Source organism: Manis pentadactyla, chromosome 11, assembly GCF_030020395.1.
Source record: "Manis pentadactyla isolate mManPen7 chromosome 11, mManPen7.hap1, whole genome shotgun sequence".
NCBI lineage: Eukaryota > Metazoa > Chordata > Mammalia > Pholidota > Manidae > Manis > Manis pentadactyla.
In genome coordinates, this window is record NC_080029.1 from 40,481,796 (window position 1) to 40,494,183 (window position 12,388).

Sequence of the window (12,388 nt, forward strand, 5' to 3'; positions counted from 1 at the left end):
CAGGTCCGGCGTAGGCCCCGAGCTCCTGCATTCTCAGGTGCTGTCAGAGTCTGGTCCATGCACCAGGCTTGGAGCGGCAAGGGGCTAAAACCTTTGAAATGAGACTAAACTCTCTCCCAGGATCTTACATTCGGTCATGTCAAAGTGCTGATGGCTGTATGACATTTGCCAGAATGCTAAGGAGACAACTTCAAGTATCGTATAAACCAATGAAAAGAATATCAACATCAAGACCACTAATTTGGATGAAAATATTTAACAATGATCAGTGTCTCCTTGAATGGAAAAGTATTTACAGACTTAAGAGGACAGACATATTCCTGGCTTCTTTGGGCAATATAACCATCGCTATTCTCATGTTATCCTTTCTTAAGGAGGCTTTAGCAGCAGCAGAATTGCAATAATGGTACCCAGTCATGTCCAGGCACAGCTGGAATGCTGGCACTGCTGTGTTGTGCTAACAGCTTCTGGTCCCAAGTAACTCCATCTCAGAACCTGGAGTTTTCCTTGAGTTCTGGGAATAGGAGAACGAGTCACTTTGTCACGAGATTCCATTTAGCCATTGTGGATAAAGTGACAGTTCCTGTGGCCAGGATTCTCACCTGGCCCTGGTTGGCTAGCTCACTACACACATGTGGGCAATGTGTCATCGACTCTATATAAAGAGCCCTGCCCAGTGCTCTGGGTGCGACACGGTGGCAGGGCTGCAGGAGAGCAGAGCAGAGGCTGGAGTGGTGGCAGCATTGAGGACAGAGGCCCAGAGGATGGCTGTGCAGGCCAAGAGGGGCAGAGGCAGAGACGGGCTTGCTACATGCAGACTCGCTCTGAGTGGATGAGATTCTAGTGATTAACCTGCCACTGTGGAAATAAAGTTGGGTATAACTTTTTCACCCCAAGAACGTTCTACTGTCATTTCTTTGGTCACATTGAATCCATAGTGAACTTGCCCAGGGCTGAAACCCATTGGCAAGACAATTGGCGACATCGGCAGGGTTCACTGGTGATCGAGAAAAATGAACAGGCTGCCCTCATAGAAGGAGTGTTTCAGCAGGCTGCACCTACGAGCAGGGAGACATTCGAGGGTTCCCTTGTGGACATGTGGTACTGTGCAGGGGTGGAGGACTGGGGTCCACCCCAAGAGAAAGAAAATTTGTTGCTGACTGAAATGGCATCACTACGAAGTGCTGTGGAAATAGTAAAGGATGTCGTGGTGGCCCGAGAGGAAGCAGCATGAGAAGGAGCAGCACGAGCGTGCAGGCTGCCAGGTGCCATGGGGCAGGTGAAGGATATAGTGGAGCGGTCAGCCCCAGAAATGGAGGAGCTGAGGTTTGACGAACAGGTGGGGATGGAGGCCCTGCCGGTGCCAGAGGCATCAGCCCCTCCTCAGTTGAGGCCGCACCTGGTTGAAAGCTGGTGGAAAGCCAGGACTCGGCAACCGCGGGCTCTTCCAGGAGAGGTGCAGCCCCCTCCTCAACTTGTGGAGCAGTCCATGCTTTGCTTCTGTCCTCAGGATCAAGCACAAAAGGAAATACAGTCTGCTTCTCGAAGGAAGAATTTAAACGACCCCGTGAAGTTCACGGGGACCCAGATGTTGGTTGGTTTGAAAAGGCAGGAGCAGACAGAGAGAAATTGGACAGGAGCTGTGGCAACAACTGAGACTGGAGCAGCGGTTCCGGCTGCTGAGGACGAAGCAGAAGGCAGAGATAAGCAGCAAGATCAGCCTGTGTGTCTGCAAGACTTTTTGCTGGTGAGGCTGGAGAAGGTGGATATTGTAAGGCCCACTCCACCCATGGTCCTTTTGGTTAATTCCTTTGAATAGAACTGGTTTGAATACAGCCAGGGTGACCACTTGGTGGCAATGGATCTCCTCAGGTGTGAGGGTTATTATAATTTGTTGTAATTTTTGTTATTTGTATCTTGTCGTAGATTATGGAATTTGGTTACAATGTTCCAGCTACCTTGCACAGGGACCATTGCAGAGGACTGAGGGCACATACATTGAGAGGCAAGAATCCTGGAGGGTGGAGTGTGGATAAAGTAAAGGTTCCTGTGGCCAGGGTTCTCACCTGGCCCGGGTTGGCTGGCTCAGTACACACATGTGGGCAATGCATCGTCATCTGCTCTGGGCGACACGGTGTCAGGACTGCAAGGCTGCAGGGGAGCAGAGCAGAGGCTGGAATTGTGGCAGCACCCAGGACAGGCCCAGAGGCAGAGACCAGCTTGCTGCATGCAGACTCGCTGAGTGGAAGAGATTCCAGTGATTAACCTGCCACTATGGAAATAAAGTTGGGTTTAACCTTTTCACCCTAAGAACGTTCTACTGTCATTTCTTTGGTCACATTGAATCCATAGTGAAGTTGCCTGGGGCTTAAACCCATTGGAAAGACAGCCATCAACGTGATAGGGCAAATAAGTAAGCAAAATTAAACATTTAAAAAATGTAAATATGTTCACAGTGATATTAATAACTAACCTAAATGACAGGGCTTTCTGTGTATGATCTCATTTAATCTTCTCAAAAACCTATGGGATGGTTGCTATTACTACACCTATTTTACAAATAAGACAACAGAGCTTAGAAAAGGTGAGCAATCCTTGCCTTAGGCCACACAACTAGAAAGTGGCAGAACTAAGACAGGAACCCACCCCGGAATCCCTGAGCCAAGCCCATCCATGTGGTGGTAAATTTAGCTTACTGTTTGGAATTGCTGTTTCTGCTGCTATAAGCAGTGTGTTCATGTTTTCCCTAGGCAGTAGTCTAAATACTTTTGAAAAGGAGCCTTTTAATTTTCAATTAGCCCGGTTCCCCAAAGATAAAGCTCTTTAAAGGTCAGATGTTAACTTAATCCTCTTTGGGTCACCACTGAGAACGATCAGCCAAACTGACCTTGGCAAAACCGTCTAGCTGTCCTGGGGACAGGCAGGCGCTCTTACTGCAAGGGGCATTTTCTGTGTCTGAGAGCGGGCAGATATTGTTTTCTTGACAGGACCTTCAGTAAAAAGACTTAATACCCATATTCAGTGTGAACTGAATTGTGTCCTACTGACATTAGATCCTCAGCCTTGGGGAACACCAGGCTGGCCGCCGAGGGGCTGCATTAGGCTGACTCAGTGATGCAGGAAGAAACCGAGTATGACAGGAGCTGAATTGCTTTGCCAGAAAGAAGGGCTCATCACACACGGCCTGCCTCTACAGCAGAGCCTAACCCACGATAAAGCCAGCAAAGGCCCACAGTTCCTGTAACACATGGTTCCCAAGACCTCAGCCACAAATGCAGAGTTTGCCCAAGACGAGCAAAAATCTAAAAGCTTTGAACAAACATGGTAATAAACAATTTTGGACATGACAACAAAACAAAGCATTGCTGTTCTGGGCCTGTGCTGGGATACAGGTGGGGCATGTGACCCACTCTGAGGCCTGCCACCTTCCTCATCCCGGCGCGGGAATGGGAACAGGAACAGGCATTACCACCACTGGCTGGGCGGATGCACGGATCCAGCTGGGCCAACTGGTCATTCCCTGGGGATTTTAAAACTGGAAGTGAAAAAAGGAATTACCGGCCTCCCAGTGACAGTAGAGAAGAGATTGAGGCTTAAGAGCTATCAGCAGCCATTTTGCCTCCTATAGAGAGGAAGCTGGTTTGCCCAGCATAGAAGGTAAGAAAGGCTGTGGAGAGTAGGAAGGGGACAGATGCCTGGTCCCAGCTGTTCCTGAGACCCGACTGCACTCCTGACCAGCCACAATTTAGTTGTTCAACTGTACATACTCTGAACTAACAAATTCCCCTTTTGCCTAACCTAATTTGGTTAAGTTTTTATCACTTGTCACCAAGAAAGTCCTGACTCATACAGAGGAAGTGTGCGGAATGCGATTTCAGCCTCCATTTCATTTTCAGTATCCTCTTCTCTGAGGTGGACAGGCAGGACCTTCCTGCAGGAGCCACTGTTTTCTCCCATTTCAAAACCAGCTGGCTGATGTCTCCTTTCTCAAAGTTCTGGCCTTCAGCTTTCTGCCATGTGGCTTTAAGAAAAAGGTAAGAATTTTAAAATTCCTCCTTTGGGGAAAATCTGCATTTTTTTTAATAATGAAAAAATAATGCATTTCAAGTCAATAAGCTGATGAGTGCAGATACTTTAGGAAAGAGCAGGACTTCCAACTGTTGCTCACATGGCTTTGACCCTAGAGGTTTAGCAATGGAAAGGGAGGGGCATTTTTGGAACATACCTGACAACGTGGGAGGCACATTTTATAAAACACCCTTTTTCATTAATCCTCACAATCATAGATAAGAACTGTTAAGTCCATTTTTGTAATGTAACTGAGAAAGAAAACTTGTGACTATTTTCTGATTCTTTATCCATATCCTTCTCTTACTATTCAAACATCCATGGGGACTTTGTATATGCGCTAGGGTAGGACTAATATCCCAGAAGAAAGGTGGAAATTCTTGGTAGATGAGTTCAAAGTTAGATTTTTAAAATCCAAAGCGGTTTCATCTGACTTTCAAATATAAAAGCTGGGCACTTGAATGCTTTTTAATTCTAAAAGCTTGTTTCTAAATACTAAGGGCCAAAGACAAGAGAACCTAGAGTACAGACTTTATTCTATAAACCAGGGGTCAGCAGGCTTGACCTTTAGGGGTAAAGTTTTTATAAATAAAGTTTTACTAAAACACAGCCACTTGCTTATGTATTGTTTGTAGCTACTTTTGCACTAAAGCAGCAGGTTTAGTGGTTGCAACAGAGACTGTCTGGACTGCAAAACTCAAGATATTTACTATCTGTCCCTTTTCAGAAAGTTTGCTGACCTCTGCATAAACCATAGAAAGGAGAAATAACACAAGCAGAGGTGGTGTTTTCTCCTCCAAAAGGAGATATGGGTTTGATCTGAGGAGGAAGGGAGAAATTTAAGGTTGGGTGACTAGAGCTTAAGAGCTTTCTGGGACCTGGAGAATGGACACAGAGCCCACCATCCTGAGCTCAGCCCCAAAGAGGGAGTGGGAAATAAAAATTAAGATCAACTTGGAGGGAATCAGAGAGTAGAGGAACTGTTACACATGAAAGGTCTGGGGGCAGCCTCAAAGCAGAGTGGTCTGCAGGGGCAGCCAGAAGGTTTGTCCCTTCCAGCCCTTTTTAGGGGCTGGAAGGGACTGAGCAGGCTGGCAGCCTGGAGGAAGTCTCTCAGTCGTGACATGGGAATGGGGCAGCAAGCAGGCTGGAACGTGCGTGCTGGAGACCCCTGCAGGTCCAAGCAGCATCAGAGTCTGAGCCAATATCCAAATGCCATCAAGGACAGAGGATGTCACATGTCCTGAATGCCCTGTTAATGCCAGGATAATTCTTGGAGCCCCCGTTTCACCCTCGGAACTCAGATAATCCCTGGAGAGAAGGAGGTAACAGATGGGATCACTGCCTAAGTGGTTTCCCAAAAGCACTGGGCCGAGGCTGCCTAGAGGCTTTGTATTGATTCAGCCGTTAGCAGAATCTTTTCGCTCACCCTTAAGAAGTTCTGCCCCATGAAGTGTCATCAGCATTAGGACAAATGTCTAAACCAGAACTTTCCAGCAGCACTTTTAGTGTAACAGAAAGGTTCTATTACCTGCACTACCTGATGTGGTAGCCACCAACCACATGTGCTACTGAGCACCTGAAGTAAGGTTGTGCAACTGAAGAACTGAATTTTTTATTGTATTTGATCTTCATTAGTTTAAATTACAGTTTAAATAGCCACAGTAGAGGTCTAACAGTTTCAATTATTTTGCAGATATAAAATATACTAAAACTGCTTTAAAATTAAAAGCAGTAACTGAAGAAGTCCAGCTTGAGGGATGGTGGACATTGTGACCTCGTTTCTAACCCCTTCAGTCTTGTCTATGGAGTAAATTCCTGAAGTGTTCCTGGCATATTCTCACTCATAGTACATAGGTCAGAAAACCCAAATGAAGAGACAAAACAGATTGTTTGGCATGAGGATGCCTTAAGAGCTTTTATTGTGACACTCACAGGCCATCTGGTGCTGGTGTGGGAAGATGGACAAAGATTGGAGGTGAGGAAAAACAGATGAAAAAAGAAATGCAGAGTGAGGAGCAGAAGGAGGCGGGGCAGGACGGGGGTGGGGGTGCGGGGGGTGAGGAAGCTGGCGTTCCCAGTGCTCTCTGACCCCCGGGAGCCAGGCTCCCGTGCCCGCCTCGTTCCTCCGCTCAGCCTGTAATTACTGACCCCAGGTGCGCCCTTCCACTCACCTCCTGGGACTTCATCATTCAAGGCCGCTGTAAGTGGTAATTTGCCAACCTCAATGGAGGTTTCTTTTTAAAAGCAGGATATGCTGGGTGTAATGTTACATCACTAAGAATCCTTAGACAATAGAAAAGGAAATGGAATTTACCCAGGGAACAAAGTCTGCAGCTCGCTTCTCTTTAGCCCTAGATAACCATGCGTAATGGAGTGCAGGAATCTCAGAGAACAGAGCAAGGAGTGCCCCTGGAGTCAGCTCAGTAGCCCCAAGCGGCACACTTGCTGTAATGTAAAATTGAGATTAATGCAAAAGCTAAAGTTCATCCACTCAACAGATTGCCAGTGGGGCCACAGAGTGGTTAGGGGGCTGGACTTGGAGGCAGACCCCCTGGATTCAAACCTTGTCTTAGCCTCCATTTTTTATCTGAGCTATAGGACAATTATCACACGTCCATCATGGTGTTAATTTGAGGATTTAAATGAGATGCTGCATGGGAAGCACTTGGTGCGGCCCCTGGCCCAGGACACATGCATAGACGTCAGCCATGAGGTGGTGCTGGTTTGATTTGCTTCATCTGGCCCTGTGTGAAGTGGCTGTGGGAGAGAATAGCCATGTCCATATCTAAGCCTGTCATGTCCTGTATCTTGAAGAAGGGAACAATGCAGTTGAAGCTGGTTTTGTGTATTAGCTTGTGTCTGTGGGCCTGTCTTTAGGAAGGCAGACTTAAAAAGACTGCTCCCTACTTCCACATCTCTACTGGGCTCAGGAGACCTTGTGGCCTGGATTGAGGCTGGGAAGTCCCCAACGGGGAGTTAAAAGACCAGAAGGGAATAATTAGTAAATAATTTCATCTTGGACGACAGAGGGATGAACAAATCATGTATCATGACCCAAATGCAAAGGACTGTGTTCAGCATTTCCCTTTGGCTTGGGGTTTCTCAGGAGTGGGATGATAAGGCCCAAGTCCCAAGAGTCCCCGCAGATTCTCATTGAGACCAATGCATTTTCTAAGGAGCCAGTCCTGGAGGCTTTAACAGTCCTCTTTCAGAAAGCAGGTCTCCCGGCCACTGCTCCCCACCAGCCCTTCCATGGCCTATGTCGCCTTTGAGGAGTCGGTAGGAATGCTAGCTCATAGCCAGCTCTGCCCTTGGGAGAGATTCAGGAAGGCCTTAGCAAGTCCAGGATTTAGGAATATAGGGGAGTGATGTGGGGCCCCTGAGAAGCAGAGGGGATGTGAGAGAGGACTAGGCACCTGTCCTCGGGTAAGAAGTCACAACTCCCCTTCCCTAACTGGCTCCTGAGACTTTGTTGAAGGTGCTGCACAGATCTCAGGGATAAAAGTTCATCTGAATCCACAAATTCCAAGAAACACATCAAAGCTGTGCCGTGAAAGGATGGTGTCCGCTGACCGGCTGACAAGCCCAGGTAGTGGTGGGACTGGAGAACTAAATGTGCTCAAAGCTCCCTCAAGGCCCAGCCTGGGCTCCTGGGGGCATTGTTAGGAGCTGTTTAGAAAGACAGTGGCAGCCCTAAAGGACTCTGCCCCTGCCCTGCTCTCTTCCATTTGCAGAAAAGCTGTAGCACCACAGACTGGCCGTGCCTGCTCCCCAACCCTTTTTGGTCCAGCAGAACCGGGTGGGACACAAGAACATGCCTGGGAGGCTTTATCTGCTGTCTCCATTATAACAACGATCACTCACTGACTCTGAGTGGGGAGCAGACTCCGAGTTAGGCAGCTGACCTGCATCCTTGACTCCGAGCAGAATTAACATTATTCACCAACTGGACACTGCAGTCTTCCACCTCCCTGTTCATTCACTGGCTTGTCTCGTAACTGCATAGGAAATCTATTGCTGTTCCTCAGTGACAGGAATCAAACCTTTCCCACATCTTTATCTCCTACAGAGATTAGCTTGTGGGCTTGCATGTACGTGAGAAATGTTGAGTTTAATCCTCCACTCACACACTGGATGTGATCTGCTGAGTACCCACCATCCTCCAGGTGACCTTGCCACCTAGGTCAGAGGTTGGCACCTGCATCGAAGGCAGCTGTCTCACAAGCCAGCCACGGCCCACAAGATGGGCCAGGGAAGGAGCTCAGCCCAATGACACTCTTGAGAATGGACGTTGACTGGCCAGCCAATTAGATCCTCTCTCTTAGAGAGTTTGGACTTAAGAACTGTGGACAGAATCCATCAGTTGGTGGCAGCTGAAGTAGTAGAAACAAGTTGAGCCACCATGTGATAAAACCTTGAAAGTGAACAGCAATGGCTACCCATGTGTAGGAGGCTGGAGCTATTATATCCTTGAGTGATGTAACCCTGAGGCTTTGTCTAGCTAAAATTAAATGCTATATTTAGGAACACATTTACTCTTCTACAGCCATCATCCAAATGTATAAATACTATAAAAGAGTTTGGGAACATAAGCCAAAATGAAAGGGAGCCAGTTCCTTAGCTGAGCCCATTGTTTTCAAATTCAGGACAAGGCCAAGGGTCTCTTGCTACACTGTCTTCCCGTCCCTTTCTCCCCAGTTCCATGGTCTCACCTGGCTGACGAGAATGGGGCTGTCTCCAGCCTGTGCCCAGTGTCAGGTGAGACAGGAAGAGAAAAGGAACAGCTCAATCTGTTGTCACAAATAAAACTGTAATCTTTTAAACAAATGGTGCTAGGGAAAGTGTATGTATATCCACATGCACAAGAATGAAGTTGGACCCTTACCTTACACTATACACAGAAGACTAACTCAAAAGTGGTTCAAAGACCTAATTTAAGAGCCTATAACCCTTAGAATAAAACATAGGTGCAAATCTTCATGACCTTGGATTAGACATGATTTCTCAGGTATGACACCAAAAGCACACGAAGAAAAACTAAACTGTATTTCATAAAAAGTAAAAACTTTGTGTATCAAAGACACTATCAAAGTCTGTAAAAAGACAGCCCACAGAATGGGAGAAAAAATTTGCAAATCACCTATATAATAAGAAATTAATATCCAGAATATATTAAGAACTCCTACAACTCAACACACCAAAATAACCAAACCACCCAGTTACAGGGTGGACCAAGAACTCAAACAGACATTTCTCCAAAGAAGATACACAAATAGCCAAAAAGCGTGTGAAAAGATGCTCAACATTAATTAAGGCAATGCAAATCAAAACCACAGTGAGATACCACCATTATCCATCAGGACATCTATTCAAACAGAAAATAAGTGTTGGGGAGGATGTGGAGAAACCAGATCCTTCTTTCATTGCTGGTGGGACTGTAAAATGGTGCAGCTGCTGTGGAAAACAGTCTGGCAGTTCCTCAATAAGTTGAACAAAGAATTTCAGTATGCCCCAGCAATACCACTTCTAGATATATGCCCAAAACAATTGAAAACAGGGACTCAAAAACTTGTACCCATGTTCATAGCAGCATTATTCACAATAGCCAAAAGGTGGGGAAAAAACCAAGTGTCAATCAATGGATAAACAGATAAGCAAAATTTGGTACACGTCATTGGAATAACATTCAGCCATGAAAAAGAATGAAATTACAATACATGCCACAACATGGATAAGACTTGAGAATATTATGCTATGTAAAATCAACCAGTCACAAAAGGACTGAATGGCGTATAATTTCACTTTTATGAATCCTTCACAGAGGCAAATTCCTAGAGGTAGAGAGTAGAATAGAGTTTGCAAGGCCTGAGGGGGGAGGTTAGAAAGGGCAATTACTGCTCGATGGGTAAGAGTTTGTTTGGACAATGCTATATGGAAAGAGCAGCGATGGTCAAACAACATTGTGAATGTACTTAATGCCTCTGAATTTCATATTTAAAATGGTTAAAATGGTAACTTTTATTATGTATATTTTAACAATAAAAACTCATGTCAAAAGATAATAAAGCTGTTGAGATTTTTTTCTGAGAATTCAGGTGGCTAATGTTATCAAAGATGTTTGAAAAAGTTTTACAGATTGAGAATTTTTTTAAAACAGGTTATTTAAATCTGGTAGGGGATAAATCTAGTATATTTTATTTAATATTTTTTAATTCATACAACAATCCATGTATGTTAGAATTTCTATCTTTTCCCTGCATCACTGGAAAATGATTAGAAAGACTGTCACCAAACTTGGAGGTTTTGGGTAGTCTAGCTTAAAATTGTACGCTCTGTGACAAACAAAATTCTCTTCGGTGCCCTTATCGCCTCAAAGCAAAAAGGAATCATTGTCTAGAGATGAGGCGACGCCCGGGTATCCGCCGGTGTGCGGCGCACAGTAGGGACAGCGAAGGGTGCCCACCTGAACTGCCTGCTGAGTTTCGGGGTCGCCACGGCATAAATTTCAACTGGCAGTGGAGAGGCCTCTGACAGTGGCAGCTTTGGCATTCTCCCGACTTAGTGACAGCAGGGGTTTATTTATTTAATAATGGCTAATAATTCTCCGTAGCAACGTCGGGCAGGCCAGTGGAGCAGCAGGATGATGAAGGATCCAGTGAGCACAGCCTTTGCGGTTGTGTTCTGCTTTTGGTTTTTGCTCACCACTTGCGTTCAGAGAACTTCTTACTCGAGAGAACCAGTTACTTAGAAAACTATATTATTGTTTTACCTCGTGTCCTAGCCACAGCTAGTACATGTTCTGCTGTAGAGTGAAAGGAAGCAGAGCACCGTGGGTGAGGGGGAGCTTCCTGATAGAGGGTCTTGCCGTGTTCACACCCAAATTAGCATTCACAACCCGTGGACTGGGGAGTAGCTTTAGAAGCGGCTCAAAAATATGCGTATAATAATTACACATCTTAAGGTAGTCACATCAAAAATAAGGTGCTGATAAATTGGAGGCTGCTTTTTAAACTATGAAATGTATGCTGTTGTAAAAACTCGGAAAATGATAAATACTTGACTGCTTTTAGCTCCAACTTTGCATTCTGAACGTTAATGTCTTGTTTGGGCGTGGAGGGTGGTGGTGCCAGGGCAGCGTGCCGCAGCCGAGCAGGAGCAAACAGGACACCTGGAGCAGCATCTCCCGCGGCCCCCGCCCGGGGGCCTCTGCGCGCAGCTCCAAGCGGAGCGCGGCCGTCCGAGCGGCTCGGCTAGGGTGGCGCCGTCTGCCCTGCGGGCGCGCGGGTCTGCCCCAGCTCCTGCCGAGGCTCTCTGCGGCCCATCTCTCTTCCAGCGGCTCCAGAACTTGACGTGGGTAGAGGACATAACAGATAAATTTTTCTCACTGGGCGATTAGCCAAAATTGTTTGGACTGTTAGGCTTGGGGCAGGTGGTGTGGGAGGGGAGGACAGCTCCTCCATGTGTTAAACGAAATGCCACTAGACTTGAGAGTAAAGCTGACTTGGGACAGTTATATTCATTAATATATATTAATGTTCATATATGTCCAATTATGTACTAATGTTATATTCATTAGTATAAGTTACAAAGTTAGTGAAAGCTCTTTTCAAGAAGCAAAAGACAGAAAGCAGGCCTCCTTTTACCTTCAGCTAAACCTCTCCCATCCCTGTGAGGAGTCTGAGTGTGGGAGGTTCCTGCGTAGACCAGCATTCTCAGCGGCGGCAGCCGCCTTGCCTACCCTTCTTTCCTTGGCTCAGCTGTTTGCTTGGAAAACTTCCCACTTAGCCCTGCCCATGCAAATTGCAACCTCGCCCTCAATGTCAGCCACTCCACCCCAAAGATGCAAGAACACTAACCTCTTAGAATTAAGAGCACGTTCGATATGAGAACATCCCATGTGGTCCCAGACTCTGCTATCGGCACTCGTCTCAGTGCAGAGTTCAAATACAACCACGTCTCTTGGAGGATATACACCAACAGTCTTAGTTTCTTTATGCACACACACACGTGCACACACACAGCCTTATTCATCCAAATGCATACTGTGCCCCCATGGTAGTTATTAGGTTGTTCACAGATGGTCTGGTTTGTCCCTTTCAGGTCCCCTTTAAGTGAGATGTGACTTGTTTGGCCAGTGAAACAATGCAGGTATAAGAAACAGCTAAAGCAAGTGCCTGTAAGACCCTAAGGTTTAAATAAGACAGGCACGTTCTGGGGACAGCCAGGAGACCCCTGTGGCTAGGGTGAGGGAGGCAAGTCCAAGGGGTCACAGGGACCAGATCATATAGGGGGCTTCGTAGGCCACTGGAAATACTTT